At 47.6% G+C, this 6,000-nt stretch overlaps 1 long non-coding RNA gene across 1 annotated transcript; it reads left to right on the forward strand.

Moving 5' to 3' along the window:
- The first annotated feature begins 2,402 nt into the window (after nucleotides 1-2,402).
- LOC139566436 (uncharacterized) lies at nucleotides 2,403-2,801 on the forward strand. Its single transcript, XR_011673102.1, has 2 exons — nucleotides 2,403-2,527; nucleotides 2,633-2,801. It is a non-coding gene; the product is annotated as an uncharacterized lncRNA (long non-coding RNA).
- Nucleotides 2,802-6,000: the final 3,199 nt, after the last annotated feature.

Here is a 6,000-nt window from a genome sequence, read left to right on the forward strand (position 1 = left end):
TTGTGTTTGGACACCCCACGGGGTCCGGTAAAAGTTTTGAAGGAGCATATCCTATCTCCTACATCCAGTAGGTCCCCTAAAAATGTGTTGGATTATGTCAGTAAGATGCGGGACAGACTGCACGCCGCATTCATGTTAGCCCAAAAGTCTCTCTCCTCGTCTCAAAAACGCATGAAATTACATTATGACAAAAAGGCTGTTGATCGTTCTTTTGCACCAGGGGATCAAGTTTAAGTTTTGTTGCCAATCCCTGGCTCATCTCTGTCGGCACGTTTTTCTGGGCCATATCTTGTGGAAAAGAAACCCAGTGACACCAATTATGTGATGAAGACCCCAGATCGTAGGCGTTCTTCCCGTGTGTGTCATGTTAACATGCTGAAAGCGTATTATATATTATATGCGTGACTCTCCAGACAGCACCTCTGGTAAGCCAGTCCAGCCCGCCGTCTCCAGTATGGCTACGTGGTGCTGAAGCCTGGCTGGGACCTAGAGGAGGATAAGGAGGATGGGTTGGAGTTACGCCATACATTACAGCAGTGTGAACGCTTATGTAATTCGGAGATGCTGAAAAAGTTTCCCTCTCAAATGGAACATTTGGATAACGATCAAACTAACTATCTTATCCGATTTGATAAATAGTTTTCTCAATGTGTTTCTGGACGTTCCAAGTCGCACGTCCATCTTGGAACATGACGTGGATGTGGGGAACGCTGCTCCTATTCGTCAGCATCCGTACCGGGTTAACGCTAAGAAAAGGGAGGTAGCTTATTTATTACAGAATGACATGGCAAAACCCAGTAACAGCTCCTGGAGTTCCCCATGTATTCTCGTTCCTAAGCCTGATGGTACGTCCCGCTTATGTATAGACTATTGTCACGTAAATTCCGTTACAAAATCTGATTATTTTCCTCTACCTCGCTTAGATGACTGCATTGATAGAATTGGTTCTGCTGCTTATGTTAGTAAGTTAGATTTGCCAAAAGGTTATTGGCAGGTGCCTCTGACCTCTCGAGCTTCTGACATCTCGGCTTTTGTTACGCCTGATAACTTCGTACAATATACTGTGTCGCCCTTTGGAATGTGTAATGCACCTGCTACTTTTCATCGCCTAGTTTACATTGTGTTCGCGGATGTGCCAAATTGTACTACTTACCTTGACGATGTGGTATTTAATTAGTCTACTTGGACTGATCATCTCGCCACCTTGAAAAGGGTGTTTCAGAGACCTGACCGTGTGGTGCAAGGACAACAACCTCTCCCTCAACCTGATTAAGACAAAGGAGATGATTGTGGACTACAGGAAAAGGAGGACCGAGCACGCCCCCAATCTCATCGACGGGGCTGGAGTGGAGCAGGTTGAGAGCTTCAAGTTCCTTGGCGTCCACATCACAAACAAATTAACATGGTCCAAGCACACAAAGACAGTCGTGAAGAGGGCACGACAAAACCCATTCCCCCCTAGGAGACTGAAAAGATTTGGCATGTGTCCCTAGATCCTCAAAAAGTTCTACAGCTGCACTATCGAGAGAATCCTGACCGGTTGCATCCTCGCCTGGTATAGCAACTGCTCGGCATCCGACCGTAAGGCGCTACAGAGGGTAGTGCATAAAGCCCAGTACATCACTGGGGCCTACATGTACAAATTACCTCGAATAACCTGTACCCCCGTACATTGACTCGGTACTGGTACCCCCCTGTATATATCCTCGTTATTGATATTTTATTGTGTTACTTTTTCTTAATTTTTTAAAACTTGAGTTTATTTAGTAAATATTTTCTTAACTCTATTTCTTGAACTGCATTGTTAGTTAAGGCTAGGCATCCTGCTAGTGGGACAACTTCCAGTGAAACTGGAGGGCGCACAATTAAAATAAATATTCATAAAATGATGGATATTAAACATTTAGGTACATACAAGTGTCTTATATCGGTTGAAAGCTTAAATTCTTGTTAATCTAACTGCGCTGTCCGATTTACAGTAGCCATTACAGCAAAAGCATGCCATAAGATTGTTTGAGGATGGCGCCCCACATCAAAATCATTTTCCACTGGCACAGGTTTCATAAATTCACAAATAGCAATGAAATATTCACTTACTTTTTGAAAATCTTCCTCTGATTTGTCATCCAAAGGGTCCCAGCTATAACATGTAGTGTCGTTTTGTTAGATAAAATCCTTCTTTATATCCCAAAAAGTCAGTTTAGTTGGCGCCATCGATTTGAGTAATCCACTCGTTCAACATGCAGAGAAAGGAATCTGAAGTCATAATACATTTCTATTTACTCCTCAGACTGTCACGAATCCCGCTTCCTGAGTCTGGGTTTGCCTGTGTGTCTGTCCTGGAGTGTGTTTCAGGTGTCCTGGAACGCACCCTGTCTGGTTGCCGGGCGAATTAGCTCATTGGGAGATTGGTTTCACCCGCACCTGTTTCCCGTCAGTAATCTGCACACCTGTCCTGATCATCATCTCTACCCTTCAAAAGCTCTGACCTGACTTCCATTCCCTGCCGGATCGTTAGCCATGAATAGTATGTTGTGCCTGAGTACCAGACTCCAGTTGGATAGAATTTGTTTTGTTGTTTTCATTTACGTATTGCTTGCCTTGAACTTACCTCCGTTTGTTTTGTCTTCAGTTACTCACCTGGATCATTCACTCCATTCCCGCCTGGTTGACAGAGGATTCTGCTACTACATTGGATTCACCTATTTCCTCTCATCTACTCACCACCGCTGCCCGTTACGCCATCTGGATATATCTACCTTTTCACATTTCACTGTAAATAAATACTCACCTTCTTCCTACGCTCCTTGTCCTGGTCTGCTTCTGGGTTCGATCTTGAAAGATCGTGACAGAACGATCCGGCCAGTAATGAACCCAGCGGACCTGGACTCCGTTTGCCATGCCATTACCCTGCAGGAGAAGAAATTGGGACAACACAATACGGCGCTACAGGAGATAGCGAGTTCGATCCAGAATTTATCTGCTAGCTTGACACAAGTCCAGGATCAGCTCAGTTTGCAGGTGATTCATTCACTACCGGTTTCACCCATCTCACCTGCCGTGTCTGAAGCGGTTCCATTTCGTGAACCCAAGGTACCGACGCCTGATAAATATGAAGGGGATTTGGGAAAATGCCGTTCGTTTCTTATGCAGTGTGGGTTAGTGTTTGATCTACAGCCCCATTCTTACGCCACTGACAAGGCTAGGATAGCCTTTGTTATTGAACTGTTGCGTGGAAGAGCTCTGGAATGGGCTTCAGCCGTTTGGGAACGACAGGGAACTTGCACGGCTTCATATCAGGAGTTCACGGGAGAGATGAGGAAGCTTTTTGATCATCCAGTCCGAGGTAAGGACGCAGCTAAACGTTTGTTCTCTCTTCGCCAAGGAGATCGCAGTGTGGCAGATTTTATGATTGAGTTCAGGACATTGGCTGTGGAAAGTGGTTGGAATGAGGAGTCACTACAAGCGGTCTTTTACAAGGGGTTGTCAGATGAACTTAAGGATGAGCTGATTTCTTATCCAGAGCCTAGTGACTTAGACAGCTTGGTCGCTTTATCTATTCGGGTTGATAATAGAGTCCGAGAGAGAAGGAGGGAGAAGCAGTGGGGTCTATCCAATCAATCTGTAACTCGGTTACCATTCGGTTCAGGAGGTGAACCAGGACGTATTGATCGTTATTATCCACAAGGGATTAGTGGAGGAGTCTTGCCACCAGATTCTGAACCAATGCAAGTGGGGCGACACGGGCTAACTAAGGAGGAGCGCCAAAGTAGACGTGAGACCAATAGCTCTTTCTACTGTGGTAGATCGGGACATTACAACTCCGCTTGTCCACAGCGCCCGTTAAACTGCCCGGCTCGCTAAATTTGGGAGGAATTTTAGCGAGCCAGTTTCAATCTCTCAAGGATCTTGTCAGACCCCGTTTTCCTGCGACCCTTATGAATAAGGATCAGAGTTTTGACCTGAACGCTTTTATCGATTCAGGTGCCGATGGCAACTTTATGGATGCCGACTTGGTGGAACAGCTGGGGCTTTCCAAGGAGCAATTGCCGGAAGCCATTGAAGCAACCACTCTGAACGGCAGTAGTCTGGCACGGATCACTATGAGGACTGAACCGGTTAAGATGTTGGTGTCGGGAAATCATTCAGAGTTTATCTCTTTCTTCATTTTGTCCTCGCCCCATGTTCCTCTGGTTCTTGGTTACCCCTGGCTGAAGGAACACAATCCCTCGTTTGATTGGGTGACAGGGAAGGTAACTAGTTGGAGCATTGAGTGTCATGCTAACTGCCTTAGGACTGCCTGTTCTCCTGCTGTTTCCAGTCAGGTCAGTGACTCTGCTCCTCCTGATTTGTCCCTGGTTCCAGAAACATATCACGAGTTGGGTGAGGTATTCAGTAAACAGAAGGCTCTGTCTCTTCCTCCCCACCGACCTTATGATTGTGCGATTAATCTGTTTCCTGGATCTGCCTTTCCCAAGGGACGGTTATACAGTATCTCTCGACTGGAACGTGAGGCCTTGGAGACCTACATCAAGGAGTCTCTAGCTACAGGTCTCATTCGGCCATCGTCATCACCTTTGGGAGCAGGATTTTTTTTTGTGAGCAAGAAGGATGGTTCTCTTCGACCGTGTATTGATTATCGGGGTTTGAATGAGATTACGGTTAAGAACAAGTATCCCCTGCCCTTGATGAGCTCGGCTTTCGATTCCTTACAGGGTGCTACGGTTTTTACGAAGCTTGATTTACGTAATGCTTATCATTTGGTTCGGATCAAGGAGGGGGACGAGTGGTTGACTGGGTTCAATACTCCGATGGGACATTTTGAGTACCAGGTGATGCCGTTTGGACTGACCAACGCTCCGGCGGTGTTCCAAAGTATGGTGAATGACGTTTTGAGAGATATGATTGGGATTTTTGTGTTCGTTTACCTGGATGATATCCTCATCTTCTCAAAGGAGCTTTCTAGCCACGTTCTGCATGTCAAGCAGGTCCTGCACCGGTTATTGGAGAACCGTCTGTTCGTGAAGGCGGAGAAGTGTGATTTTCACGCCCATACAACGTCCTTCCTCGGGTACATCATATCCAGGGGAGAGATCAAGATGGACCAAGAGAAGGTTCGGGCGGTTCGGGATTGGGTCCAGCCCGGTACAAGATTGCAGCTCCAGAGATTCCTGGGGTTTGCGAATTTTTATCGGAGGTTTATCCGTGACTACAGCCGGGTGGCTGCACCTTTAACTGCCCTGACGTCTTGCACCAGAAAGTTCTGTTGGACTCCTGAGGCAGACCGAGCATTTCTGGACTTGAAGAGCCGATTCACCAACGCCCCGATTCTCTCTCAACCTGACACTTCCCGTCAGTTCGTTGTGGAAGTGGACGCTTCTGATGTGGGTGTGGGCGCCATCCTGTCCCAGCGTAGCTCCACTGACGGTAAACTCCATCCCTGCGCTTTCTACTCTGGTCGTCTTTCTCCAGCTGAAAGAAACTACGATGTGGGTAACCGGGAGCTTCTCGCTGTGAAGCTTGCCTTGGAGGAGTGGCGGCACTGGTTGGAGGGAGCGGAGCAACCGTTTGTGGTCTGGACTGACCACAAGAATCTGGCTTACGTACAATCGGCTAAACGTCTCAACGCCCGTCAGGCTAGGTGGGCCTTGTTTTTTGTACGTTTCAATTTTTCCCTGACATTCCGACCTGGGTCTAAGAACGGGAAGGCGGACGCCCTGTCCCGGATGTTCTCTAAGACGGAGGAGAGTGGGGTCAAGACTGAGACGATTCTTCCCCAGAATGTTGTCGTGGGAGCCGTTACATGGAGGATAGAGGAGGATGTGATGGCGGCCCTTCGGACGCAGCCCGGCCCCGGTAACGGTCCACCCGGTCGGTTGTTCGTACCCGAGTCGGTCCGTTCTGCTGTCCTTCAGTGGTCCCACGCCAGCAAGATAGCTTGTCACCCTGGCGTTGCTCGGACTATGGCACTACTGCGCAGACGTTTTTGGTGGCCTGCCA

The sequence above is a fragment of the Salvelinus alpinus genome, chromosome 38, assembly GCF_045679555.1.
Source record: "Salvelinus alpinus chromosome 38, SLU_Salpinus.1, whole genome shotgun sequence".
Taxonomy (NCBI): Eukaryota; Metazoa; Chordata; class Actinopteri; order Salmoniformes; family Salmonidae; genus Salvelinus; species Salvelinus alpinus.